General features: G+C 38.7%; 1 protein-coding gene across 1 annotated transcript in view; it reads right to left on the reverse strand.

Annotated features, from left to right (window-relative positions):
- The window catches only part of tlcd2 (TLC domain containing 2), a 62,757-nt gene that overhangs the window by 25,914 nt on the left and 22,623 nt on the right, over positions 1-14,220 (reverse strand). The gene's annotated exons all lie outside the window — the stretch shown is intronic.

Raw genomic sequence — 14,220 nt, forward strand, 5'->3', positions numbered from 1 at the left:
AGCCACCAACAGTTCTGAGGAAGGGTCACCAGACCCGAAACATTAACTGTGTTTTTTCCTTCACAGATGCTGCCAGACCTGCTGAGCTTTTCCAGCAATTTTGTTTTTGTTCCTGTTCATAAAAAGATCTCCACAGCAAGCCAATTGTCTAATGTAGCCCACTCATTTCTGCTAATTCCATGAAAAAAAAAGGACAAACGTGTCCAGCATCATTCAAATTTCCATTTACAGTTTTGATTAATAACAGTACCACATCAACTGGCCTCTACCTAGATATTACAGCATTTAAAAAGTCTTATGATTGATTTTCATTTTGAATCAAGCTATGAGTCTGAAGAGAAACAAGTGGCAAGCTTATTGCCCATGTATACCTCAAGTGTTACAACTGCTTTCTGTGCCAGGATCAGCTGCAGTTAGAAAACCAATAGTCAGTTAAATAAAGCAGATAGCACGAGCACCATTCAGTAGTAAATACTTCAATGATTAGATCACTTTACTTTGCAAAGCTCAGCAGCATTTCATGCCCGTTTACTGGAGACTGGTTGCATATATTGCAGTGGGAGAATAGCATACCCAGGTTCGTGTTGAGACATCTATTGTGCAATGAATTCATAATATATAATCACATGAGGTTGTCTTTTACTTTGGTCACATATACAAGTGAAGCTATTACTAGTACTGCTAAAAATACACCATCACCAGCCACCTTTTAAATACCATCTTTAATGTTCTATTTCATTTGTATACTAAGGACACTGAACACTATTTCACTACAGAATCACAAAATTTATGGTGACGAATGAAAATAAAGGGGACCATTCCACCATTGTGTCTGCACTGGCTCTCTGAGGATTTTAACTTAGTGCCAATCTCCTCCTTTTTCCATGTAATCATGCAAATTGTTTCAATCATCAAATGTTCTCTTCAATGCCTCGATTGAACCTGCTGTGTGAAGGAAGATTTTTTCCTCACCTTGTATTTGCTTCTTTTGCAGAACACTTTAAAGCAGTACCCTGTGGTTCGTGATCCTTTTATGAGTGGAAATAGTTATCATGTTGCTTGCCAAACACCAAGATTGTCTACTTACACCTTGACTTCCTTTGCCCATCTTTGGCAGCTGCATCTTCAGCTGTTCAGCTTCTAAGCTCCTGAACCCCAATCTGAAAACTCTCTATGTCCTTTTTTTAAGATTGTCAAAACCAAAATATTTCAGCAAGCTTCTACTCACCTGCCCAAATGTCTGTTTCTTTGTCTTGATATCAATTTCTGTCTAGACCGTGCACCAAGTATATTAATACATTTTATTAATTTAAAGGTTCTACATAAATGCAAGTGCCACTGCTGGTGTGGGTGTGCTAGAAATGAACACCAATCCAAAATGAAGAAAAATTAAGAGGAACTACAATATTTGTTTAGAGAGTTGTGTTTTAAAGATGATCATAAAGGAAATTGAAAATGCAAAGAACATCAAATAAAATCATGATATTGCGACAATTAGCAATGGAAATTTTCATGATACCCTTAATGATCAGAGCTTCTGAAACAGTAACAAGCAAGCTTCAGTGAAATCAAATTAATTTAATCATAGGACCTTATAAAATGGTTGCTATAGCAACGTAATGCTTGATTTACACCTCCATGTAAACAGCAGGTACAGGTGTGTGAACATTTTTCTTAGTTAAAAGCAGATAATACTGCTTCACTCATAAATAGTTCATCACATTTGCATTAAAACAAAGTGCTTCTCCACACAGCTGTACCTGCTGTTATTTGAAGTCCCAACCTGATTTCTGAAGCACAGAAATGACAAGTTTGCTTGTTGTCAACAGCACCAGTTAGAATCACTAGAGCCTGAAGACAGGTTTAAAAAAAAATCTTTGTGGTTCCTCTAATCTGCTGAAGACTTAACTGAAGCAATTTTTTCCTTTAATGTTTAAGAGCTCTTGCTTGCACTCAAAATATTTAAAATTCTCAAGCCAGGAGCAAAGCTTGGACAGCACGAATGGGGATTCACACTCTGAAGAAGTTTGCAGAGCAACAGTGTCAATTATTAGAGATTATGTCAGGCAATCCTTTGTAATCTACTGCTGATGTGATGGTGTTCACTAGGCAGATACATTCACAATATTATAGGGTACCAAAGACAAATGTTATTCGGACTACAAGTCTGTTGATTATTATAATTAATAAAACCTTTGGTTGGAAGGAGTTCAGTCAATATATATTCTTTAATATATTAGTACTGCACTCTTCTTGTCCTGATCCTGCCCATTTAAAAGTACACACATTCTCTCAGGTAGCCAGTTTTATATGCATATCATGATTATTGACAAACAAACAAATTGTGTGAAACATATTTGGAGTTTACCCAGACAATTCAAAGTGGATGTTGCTGTAACAAATTTGAAGTACATAAAACTTGAAATAAACAATAACAAGAATGTGAAAACATGAAAGTTTAAATGGAACTAAGTATCATTGAATTCAATTTAGTGACTTTGAATTAATAACTAACCACATCAGTTCAAACTACAGAGATGGTGAGAGAGGATCCTGGGCCAGTAATCCAGTGACTTTGGTCAGCATTTTCAAATAAAATACTGGTACACAGTTGTATTCAGGCACATTTCTAACCAGGAATAGTTTATATTGTACATAAAATTATCCGTTATTGCACATAAGTTGAAGGACAGATTGACACTTTTTAAAATATTCACTCATGGGACACGAGGTGTGGGTGTCACTGACTGGACCAGCATTGATTGCCCATCGCTAGCAGCCCGAGAAAAGGTGGTGCCCTCTTTAATTGCTGCAGTCCCAGTGCCGTAAGTAGACCCACAGTGTTCATCACTCCTCAATTTTTAAAAATGCAGAATGTGCATATTGTGTAATAGGAATTTCAAAGGGAGGCAGTGTTGCTGCAACATTTCTGAGCTAGTAATTCAGAATCGCTGGTAAATGTTCTGGTGGAATGGGTTCGAATCCCAACAAGACAGACGGCGAAATTTGAATTCAATTAAAAAGAAACAAACTGGAATTAAAACTCTGGCTTAATGTTAACCCTGTCGATTGTCATTCAAACCTATCTGGTTTATTAATTTCCTTTAGGAAAGGAAATTCACTGTCCTTACCTGGTCTGACTTATCTAGGACTCCAAACCCACAGCTGACACTCCACCACGGCTTCCAAGACGCTGGTGACCAGATTTAGATTGGATCCTGAAGCTGCTGTCACACACCATTACCTTTTACACACCTGCTAAAAAATTAATATCTGGAAAGTAGTCAGATTGAAGGCAGCAAGTAGCCTTCAAGTAGGAATTCAAACTGCTCATTACTTCCTGGTGGACATGGAGGCAGGGGTGGAGGGAGGGCAAGCAGGGAGTTATTAGAATTGCCCTGCATGTCATATCCCACCACAAACCAAAACCAAATACCAGGACAATCCTGCCTCTCCTATCAGAACAATGACATTTTTGTTAGAATGAATTGAAAAGACATCTTGCAAGTAATGAGTTACAAAATATGCTAGTCTCCCCTGTGGGACATAGGAAAATACTTGCTGGTAAAACTGTGAGGAACTCGATCCAAGATCTGACAATTTGTTTCCACATGCACACAACGGAAGCTTCAGCTACAAAATTAACAATAACAAAATGTGTAACTTTAAGTTCCACCCTAGTAGTTGATGGCCAAGGGAGGAACATTCATAATGTGACCAAATAAATTAAGTATCAATTTGCAAGTTCTGCCAACATACACAAGTGGCAGACAGCAATAGCAGGAGAGATCCCTGGTCAGTCACAAGATGGACAGAAATTGGACTCTCTCACTGTTGATAGCTCCAGGCTACAACATTTATCTTAAATTGTATGTTGCCACAGCAACTTGGACTCCCTAGGGGTTGGGGGAACGGGGTCAGATGTTTGGATGGCCCGTGTAGATCAGATCGGTGCCAATAGTACGCAACTTAGTTCCTATTCTGGCTGGGGTAGATGAGGGTCAGACCTGTATTTGGGCAGAGAAATCAAGAAGATTAAAATGTATAACTAAATGCGAGGGAACTACGGAACTTTTTCATTGAATTTAACTTGGGGGCACAAAATGAATTCTTGGGATTCCAAGCACCAGGATCATTTTCCACCATCTCAGCAAACCCCCTCCCTCCCATAAATTAAAACATAAATGTGCAAAATACACAAAGAAACAGGCCCAAAGAAATATTTACTCATGATATTAATATTTTACACTTAAACAACTGGTGAGTGAAACCACCATCCGTAACTCAGCACCCCTATCAGGCTAGAAGAAACCCAATGTTTCAATTCCAGCCTGCCAGCATGCAGCACAGTTTAACCTTACCAATAGCCAGTCAGTGACTGCTAAGTGTGTGTTCATAAGGCTACTGGCAATAATTCAGCTATAATCTCAACGAACAGGTCCTATAAACACTTGCATTAATGCAGTCCTGATTTTGCTGAACTTCCTGTATTGGAATGTAGGACTGTCCTCATGCGAAACAGTTGTTGCTGCACTAAATGCCAATTTTATCATGGAAATAGCACATTGTGAGTAATGATACACCAAGTTCCTTGAATTCAGCACTCCAATCCATGTAATTACATTATTGCCAACAGAGATCCTGCTTTGCAAAACAAAACAATTCTATTCATTGCCAAAGTATTGCAATACATATTAGCTGTACTTTCAATTGCATAGTAACATTATGAAGATGAATAGGTAATTCAGCCCTGCTCTGTCATTTAGCTGTCCCCTCCAATCACCCATAACCTTTTCAAGAAATAGCACATATGTGCATTATCTTTCATGTGAAAAACTGATTCGCAATTTCATTCTTAAATAACTTCATTCTAAGTTTAAGGTGACATTTTACCATTAGTCAAGGAAGAGGACTGATGTGAAAGATCCATGGCAGTATTTCAAAAGAAAGTAGGGGAGCAACCGTAGTGTCATGGCTAATATATTGCTCTCAATCAAAAGGAGAGATGTGCGTGTGCGCGCAAGCGCAAGAGGGAGAGAGGTTTGTGTTCTTGACATATGATAATGACCCGGACCTTGGTGTAAGAGTCGCAATTTTAAAATCTGTGGAAGATACAAACATGGAAGTACTATGAACTGCGAAGGGGACAGTGTAGAACTTTCCAGAGGGCATAGACAGATTTGAGGAAAAGATGTAGAAACAGCATATTAAGTTTAATGCAGAGAAATGTGAAGTAGAGAGAACGTAGAGGGTACAATTCTAAAGAAGGTACAGGAGCAAAAGGACCTGGGTGTATGGGTGTGTGCACACAATCATGGAAAGGGGCAGGACTAGTTGTGGAAAATGGTTTACAAAGAATATGGAATCCTATGCATTATCAATAGGGACAGAGAATACTGAAGCAAGGAGGTTATGAAATGCTGGTTCAGCCTCGACTGGGTTACTGCATCCCATTCTTGGTGCTGCACTTTATGACGGACGTGAAAGCAAAAGGGAAGGTGCAGATAAAACAATCATGCAATAATTCCAGGAATGAGGAACTTCAGTTGCAGAGATTGACTGGTGATGTTGGGACCATTTTCCTTGGGAGAAGGAAAGTTGGTATTGAAAATCGTGAAGGTTCTAGACAATGCAGTTCGGGAGAAACGGCTCATCCTGGCAGAATAATGGAGAACAAGTGGATACAGGTTTAAGGTGATTGACAAAAGAAGCAATTGTGTCAAGAAATTTTATTCACACAGTGGATGCTTAGGATCTGAATTCCTGAGAGACTGTAGCAGAGGCAGGGTGCATTGAGGCTTTCAAAAAGAATTTGGAAACCTGAAAAGGAAAATAAAAGTCAGGACTATAGGGAAGTGGGACTAAGTGAACGGTTCCTTTGGAGGCTAGAATAGACATAATGGGCTGTATGTCCCCTCTTGTGCTGTAACCACCTCTAGATGACAGCTTGTGCTCGGAGGACGGAGAAAACTATTTCCTCTGGTGCATGGGTCAATGACCTGAAGACAGTTTAAAAAAATCACTGGCAAACAATATAGAGGAGACATGGAATATTTTTTTAAAAAAATCTCTCAGTTGACCATTTGAGAAAGGTTGTGGAAGCGGAATTTATAGATAATATTGTAAAGGATGTTGGACTGGTATTTGAAGAACACACCAGCTTACCAACAAGAAACAGGGATGTGTGACTAAGTATAACTGCTCTTTCAGTGAGCCAGCAGAGGCACACGAGATCAAATAGTTGCTGTCCATGCTGTTAGTCTATGATTCTACACCTCCTCATCTTTGTTTCTTCCAGAAGAAACAGTTTCTCCATTTTTACCCATAAAATGATAACACGTTAAATGTTTTGAATGGATCAGTCCTTCACTTCCTAAGTTTGAGGGAATGCAAGCCATGTATAATCTATACATACTTATTTTAACCCACTATCATTCCAGTATACCCGTGGGGCTCTGGAGCACCAGAATAAAATACCTCTTTACAGAAGACAAATGGAATTGCTTCCCTTCCTGGTGGATAATGCTTGGGTCTGCTTTAGTCATGCTCTGATTTTTGACTGTATGGAATCACACATTCCATATGGTCTCCCACACAAGACCAGACGTGGCTATTATAACTACACCTAATGACTGATGTGCACACACACACACACAGAACATTCTCACCCCAAACCCGTGGTTATTTATTTCATTCCCTAACCAAATGCAGTGAAGCCTAATTTAACCCTCTCATCACTGTCAATTTGTAATTTGGCCAAGATGGGAGTAATACTTTAAGCATTATTGTTTCCATATGCCAGGCCTGCAATTATTTCAGAACAAGTGGACGAGGAAGGATAATTAAAAACATAATCGTTGCAATGAGGCTAAAGGAGAGCTCTGAAATCAGTCTTCAAATGTGTATTTCTTCACAATTATACAAATGTAGCTTCCAAATTTGCTGTTTGTGGAACTTTTCCAAATGCAGTTTGGCTGCTCCACCTGCTACATAATGAATGACAACAACTGAAAAGTAATTCAAAAGATCCAAATTACTGAGATGTGAAAGTTGATTCATCCATGCATTTTTTATTAAATTATGAAATGCATCATTAGTGCTGTGAGCTACTTGCTTCCAAATGAAAATGCTCACATTGAAACTAACCGCAGGAGGTAATAGTTCAAAGTGGAAACTATGTCTGACACTCTCCTATGAATGCACCATTCTTCCAAATTTGCCTTCGCTATTTGACTGTAATAACTGATCAGGAGTACGATGTAAGACTTCCACTAGACATGTCCATATTGGCATTTGGCTTGGGTGTTAAGAATTCATGTGAGAACAGTATCAATACATTTGCCTACATATACAGGCTAGTAATTTGTAGTTATTAATGGGATACAAAAATAGTTTTAAACATAACTTGAGGAAATTCTCAGAATTGCACTTAAATTACACAGAATGATTCGAACAGGGCAGAAATTTCCTGTGGGAGGCAAGGGTGCATAAAGTCCATTAATTTGGCTACTGGAAATCATATCCAGGTCCTATTACATCCTAGAACAATTGTTTCAGAGGTCAGGCAGAAACAATGTCAATATCATGTGGTCACTTCAATCAAATGATTGAGGAATATTTTTCTTCACATTGCATTCTTATTAACTCTATTAAAAGCAGGAATATTGTTTAATTGCTTTTAGTCAAACTTGAGCCTGAAGTAAGTAATTATCAAACACAGTTGTACATTGGTGTTGGCTTGATTTGGATCACAAGAAAGGGGAGGAGGAGAGTGAGGCACAGGTTCAGTGAACGAGCTTCAATCTTTACACTTTGTGGAGGTAGGATCAGCCGTTCCAAAGAAAATGGACCGGGGTTGGGACAGGGCCAGCTGGCAACACGCATTTCATCATTCCATCCTTTTCTGTACATATCCACTAATCATGCCTCATTCAGCCTTATATTTCAATTGGTGACCAATTCCAATGGTGGCACAGTGGTTAGCACTGCTGCCTCCCAATGCCACGGACCTGGGTTCAATTCCACCCTTGGGCGACTGTGTGTGTGGAGTTTGCACATTCACCCAGTGGGCTTCCTCCAGGTACTCCTGTTTCCTCCCACAATCCAAATGTAGATGTTGGGTTAGTAAATTTACAGACAGTACAAAGATCAGCAGAATTGTGGATATTGTAGAAGGTAGTCAAAGGATACAGTGGGATATATTATATATGATATAGATCCCTTGCAGATATAGGTGGAGAAATGGCAGGTAGAGTTTAATCCAGCTAAGTATAAAGTGCTGCACTTTGAGAAATCAAATGTTTAATGGCAGAACCCTGAACAGCAAGGGCTCTTGGGTTCAAAGTCTAAAGCTCCCTGAAAGTGGCCACTCAAGTAGATAGGGTGGTAAAGAAGGTGTGTGGCATACTTGCCTTTATTGGGTCAGAGAATTAAGTACAAGAGTCAGGATGTCATGTTGAAGGTTTACAAGACTTTGGTCAGGCCACACATTGCATTCAATTCTAGTCACCACATTAAAAGGAAGGATGTGGAGGCTTTGGAGAGGATGCAGAAGAGGTTTACCAAATGTTGCCTGGATTAGAAGGTACGAGTTAAAAAAGGAGAGGCTGGAAAAACTCAGGTTGTTTTCTCTAGAGTGGCGGGGGGGGGGGGGGGGTGGCACTTGATGGAAGTCTATAATATTGTAGGATGCATAGATAGGTTCCGACGGTCGACCCGTTTTCCTGCCAAGAGTTGAAATATCTAATACTAGGGGGCACGTATTTAAGGTGAGAGGGGTAAAGTTCAAAAGGACATGTGAGGGGCAAGTTTGTTTACACAGAGTGATAGGAGTCTGGACCACATTGTCAGGGGTGGAGGAGGCAGATACAATAGGGGTGTTCAAGGACTTTTAGATAAGCACATGAATATGCAAGGAATGGAGGGATATGGATCGGGGCAGGCAGAAGGGATTAGTTTAATTTGGTGGCATATTCGGCACAACATGTAGGCCACAGGGCCTGTTCCTGTGCTATACTGTTCTATGTTCTATGTGCAGGTTAGATGAATTGGCCATGGGTTACGGGGATAGGGTTTGATCTGGGTGAGATACTCTTTGGAGTGGACTTGATGGGCCAAATGGCCTGCTTCCATACTGTAGGGATTCTAATAGGGAGCTCTACCTTCCATGTTCGTTTTTCCACCACCAAATCACCCATGCTGTTTTTCATTGATTAATCAAAGCTTTCATTTTATCTATTTTTCCTAGTCAACCTGCTCCGAGATGTCATTACACAGGTCTGGAGTAGGTGGTACTTGAACCCAGGCCTCTCAGTCTCAGGGTAGGGACACTACCACTGAGCCACAAGAGGGCCCAACAGCCTTTGGTTTAGAAACCTAAATACAATTTATCTCACATGTACCTTTTTAATTAACCATAGGCATTCCCAACTGCTCCTGACTCACCATAATCTTGAGGGCAATCAGAAATAGGCTAAATTGCTGGCAGAGCCAACAACACCCACACCTTGATAAAATAATACATTATTAAATGTTTTTCTCTGGGAAACACCCTGCATTAATCATACAAGTAACTCATTTTACAACATCTCTATCATCCATTCACCAATTTGAGATCCCAACTTTTTTTTGTTGTATAAGCAAAAAGTCATAAAGCCAACTGATACAAGTAATGTTTTTGAGGAACTGATGGGTCGGAGGAGGGATGCTCTTCAGAGAGTCAACGTGGGCTTGTTGGGCTGAATGGCTGGTTTCCACACAGTAGGGATTCCATGTCTATGTCAGTATTGTTTGATGGCACGTTGAAATTTATCAGTGACTCAACCATTTTTCCAATGCAAGACATCAATACACATTCTTTTCCTCGATGTCAAATGACTAGACAGTGGAATTTGATGACTTAATGTTAAGTTCAGGAGGCACAGTGTGAAATTTTTGTTTTCTGATGGAGTACTAAAATGCACCAATGTATATTCTTGAATTCTCAAATACCATTTTCTTAATTTCTGAGGATGTAGAGTCATAATCGCTTAGAGGCTGATATGAACATTTTGCTGATACTTGTTAACCCATTCTGCCATTTTGGAGTTCAGTTTAAATAGAGCTGTGTGCTCGTTTTTTTTTCTCCAAGGCATTGTGATAGATCAGGTGGTACATATAATTCCTCAAATTGAATGGGAGAATGCCTGTAGAATTGGTGGAAGGGAACTCTTTAAAAAATTACCATGCATGTCTTGAAATTGTAGTTATTAATAACCAAGATGTAGTTTGTTCCCTAAAAGAAACAAGGGGCAAATTTTACATGAGATACAGGAACCATTTCTAAAACTAAAAATCCATAGCTTAACTTACATTAGTACATATGCTACATTTCCTGTATATTTTAAGTATGCTGGCATTTTTGTTTTAAATGTTTCCATAAATAGGAGCTTAACCCAACTACAATATCCTATTCAATCCATTCAGGATGGCCTTACATAATTGTAGCATGAGGCTACCATATGGATCATACGCAGATAAATGCTAGCTGCGTTTGATATAGTTGCCAACCAATAAACTTAATAACCTTTGCTGCTCTAACTGTTGTGTAAACTTTGGAGAATGACAGACTTTTTTTTAAAAACCAGGGCATTTATACCAAACGTCAAGTCGGAATTCCTCACACAGATTCCAGATGTTAATTTTTGAACTAAAATTTATAGTATACTAGAGATGCAAAGTGACAGAATTAAAGCAGTTTTCTGTTGCTTATTAGTCCAATGTCATTCATAGCATTGCAATAGAGTTGGCACTCAAACACATTTCATAGTCTTATAGACTGACTAAAAGGGATTAAGTGACACATCTCTTCTAGGTTTTGCTGAATCACTGATCCAATTTTCAGTTATTTAGTAATGAACAGTCAGGCACTTCCATGCCATAACTGTTGTGGTGATTATGGCCAAGTCATCTCCTTTAAGGGAATTACAAAAGTTCTTTCAAAGAAATGTAACACGTGTTTCTTCTTTTGCTTTGTCAATCCTTCCCTGCTTTCATATGAATCACCCAAATTTGGGAATGTAGAAAACAGGATGTTTCATTTTTCATTGGGTCAACATTCTGAACAATCACAGCTTGATGCTATGAAATCAGATGGTTAAGATCAGTTGCATCCGGCAAGTCAAAGTTCACTAGCTTCTTAACTCTGACGACAAGTATGTTTATTGTCTAGGAGGTAGCTTCATACCTCAAGAAATATCTCAGCACTTATGTTGTAATTGATTTTGATTTCATTATTATATGTGGAACAAGGCAAATTACCATTGGAATGTTATGAATGCAGGATATTTGATATTTAAAACTGTACCCTCAAATGCAAGAAGAAATGGAATTATTTGGAGAAGGGACAAAATCTGCCCAAAGGCAAGCCCACGTGATCGCCTATGAAATCTATCCAGAAATTAATCCATATGGCCTGTTTATTATGGACACCAAAACTTAAATGAAACTAAATCAGGTTCAAGTTTTAATACCTTACCACAAAGGAGGTGGCAGTAGGCCTGGCTACTGCCCAAATTCTCAGTCAGTCAGAGCACAATACTTGGGGGAATAAGACCCACAAAAGTTGCTGCTTTTCCAGGCAGGAGAAAAGGATTGTCTTTGGATGGACCACCAGGCACAGCGCTATTGAGAATGCTTCTTGATTTAACAAAGCGAAGCTTGTCAAGAGTTAAACAACCAAAAGGAGTCACCAGTACCTTACTACTGAAAGTTCATTTGATTATGCATACAATCAAAAATTGTAGAAGGAATTAGGTTTGATATTCAATTGTACTAAGTATGTTATCAAATGGACTGTATGCAATTATAGTCAGTCATGTTTAACACTGTTTTGTAACTATTGTGAATGATGCCAACATTCCATTATATAATTAGTCTGTCCCAAATAGTCTTCATTATGATTAGTTTTATGTATTTTAAACTCATGTCTGTATAACAAACTCAGGTAACGAAGAATTGTTAAACTATGATTGCAAACCTCAAAATCTTGAATTTAATTGCATTATCAAAAAGTCATACGGGCTTTGGTTGAAACATGACCTTTTGACTCCCAAGACTCTTGGCACAGGAAAGTGCCTTCGATTTACTTAAAGGACCATACATGTTCATGGCCAGGATACCATAGCTTTGTTAAAAATTCTTGTCAATTTGATTTTGTGTCAGATTTTAATTTCTGGATGATCTTCCTAATTAAAAACTACATATTCGCCTTGTATTAAGAAAAATAGATCCAACTGGTTTGAAATGATCTCACACACACACACACACACGAGCATCCCTGGAAGTGATCAGGACTAACTTACTTTTACCAAGTTCAAATCACATCTCACCAAAAAGACCTAGGCACTGGAAACTTTGTTTAAATAGATACTGGAACGTTCACTCTGATAATACAGGGAAGAAAGTTTCCTATTAAAAGCTGGAACATTGGAACTTTGAGGATAAGACTACATTTGTGCTGAGAGTGCAGTGTAGTGTAATGTATAAATAGAGTTTTTGGTTTATTAAGTTAATTGGAAATGAACTTTCTGTAGTTTAGTCAATGTTGATTTTGGTTTGTTTGTTACAACAAAATTCTTAAATATGAAATTTTGTTCAATCCCTTCACTGGGAAATTCTGATTTTGTTTAAAAAAAATGTTTCCAAAGGGATCATAAAGACCACCTTTCAAACTGAGGACATTACAAAGCACTTTCAGCTAATAAGATGCATGTGAAATACAGTTATTGTTGTAACATAAGAGAAGTGATCAATATACATAGCAAGGTCCATCAAATAGCAATGAGCTAATGATAAGAAAATTTGGTTTTTGTGATGTTGACTTACTGGAGAGAGCCCTCCTACTATTTGAACAGTGTAATAGAATCCTTTATGTTCACATGACAGGTCATGGCACCTTAGTTCAAAGTCTTCTGAGAAAGACAACGCAAACATTGCAACACTTCAACAAAGCACTAACAAAACAACCTAGGCTTTTTATACGCGCTTCTAGAATAAGGCTTGAACCCACCACCGGATGACTCAGAAGCAAAATCACCAATGATCCAAGGCTGACTAAATCATGATTTAGTTTAGAACAAGCTAGCAACTGGTTACTGCTTGGTTTCTCTGCACCCAACACCTCTCTTTTGGAGCTGATCCAGATTCTGAATCCATGCTGAGTTGCGACGATCTTTCTATTTAAATGAAGTCTGGCCCTTCCTTCTAACCTACCTCATGTCATCTTGTATTGAGCATTGAGGCCTCTTGCAATTTATTTCACCATGTCTATTCATGCCCAGATCCATATATTTCTGCACGACCCTATTTCAAGCCTTTGTGCTCAAGTTCAGCAGAGCCCACTTTATTAAAATATCTTATGTCTTGGCTTCACCACTTATTGCTGTACTTTTTTTGCCATTTGACATATGTCTTTATTACTCCAGGACTTATAACAGACATATTGAGCACGTTTGTTTCTCCATTACAGTTACATCAAAGGGTTTTCGCTTCAGGCCCCATGATTCATTCACACTGGAATTTGAAAGATGCAGCAACACAATATCAAATATTCCCATCGCCAACAGTCCACTCACCACTATGTCCATTGCTCATATGGAGCAGAGTACAGAACTGAATAACTGGTGCATTTTTGTACACCACCAGTGGCGCCAATACTCCCATCCACCCTCATGCTACTGCATGCTTTCAGAGCTCAGTCATTACCACTGGTGTGCTCCTCCATTACCAGTGATATTATTTCAATAGCTTTTGTCACACTTCATTTATGTTGCCAAACCTGTTGCCCAGCAGCAGCAAAGAAACTCAGGTCAGACGTAGGACAGAAGTTCACTCTTTGTCTCAACAGACATCAAGAAGCATTTGATTTTGTGTCCCAAATTTTAAGAAAGTTGTCATGTCTTTGCTGACGGTATAGAAACAATTACTTTGAATGATACCAGGGATGAGATATTGTAGTTACATGCAGGAGTTGGAGAAGCTGGCATCACTCTTTACAGTGTAGAAAGATTATGGGAAATTGGATAGGGGTGTTTTAAAATATGAAGGGTTTTGATAAAGTAAATAAAAGGGAAATATTCCAGTGACAGTGACAGTGACAGAGACAGAGTGGTCAGTAACCAGAAAGAAACAGGTTTAAAAAGGTGCTTGTTTTTGCCAATCAGGGTAACTTGTGGACATAGA

This window comes from Rhincodon typus, chromosome 26, assembly GCF_021869965.1.
Source record: "Rhincodon typus isolate 14 chromosome 26, sRhiTyp1.1, whole genome shotgun sequence".
Classification (NCBI taxonomy): Eukaryota; Metazoa; Chordata; class Chondrichthyes; order Orectolobiformes; family Rhincodontidae; genus Rhincodon; species Rhincodon typus.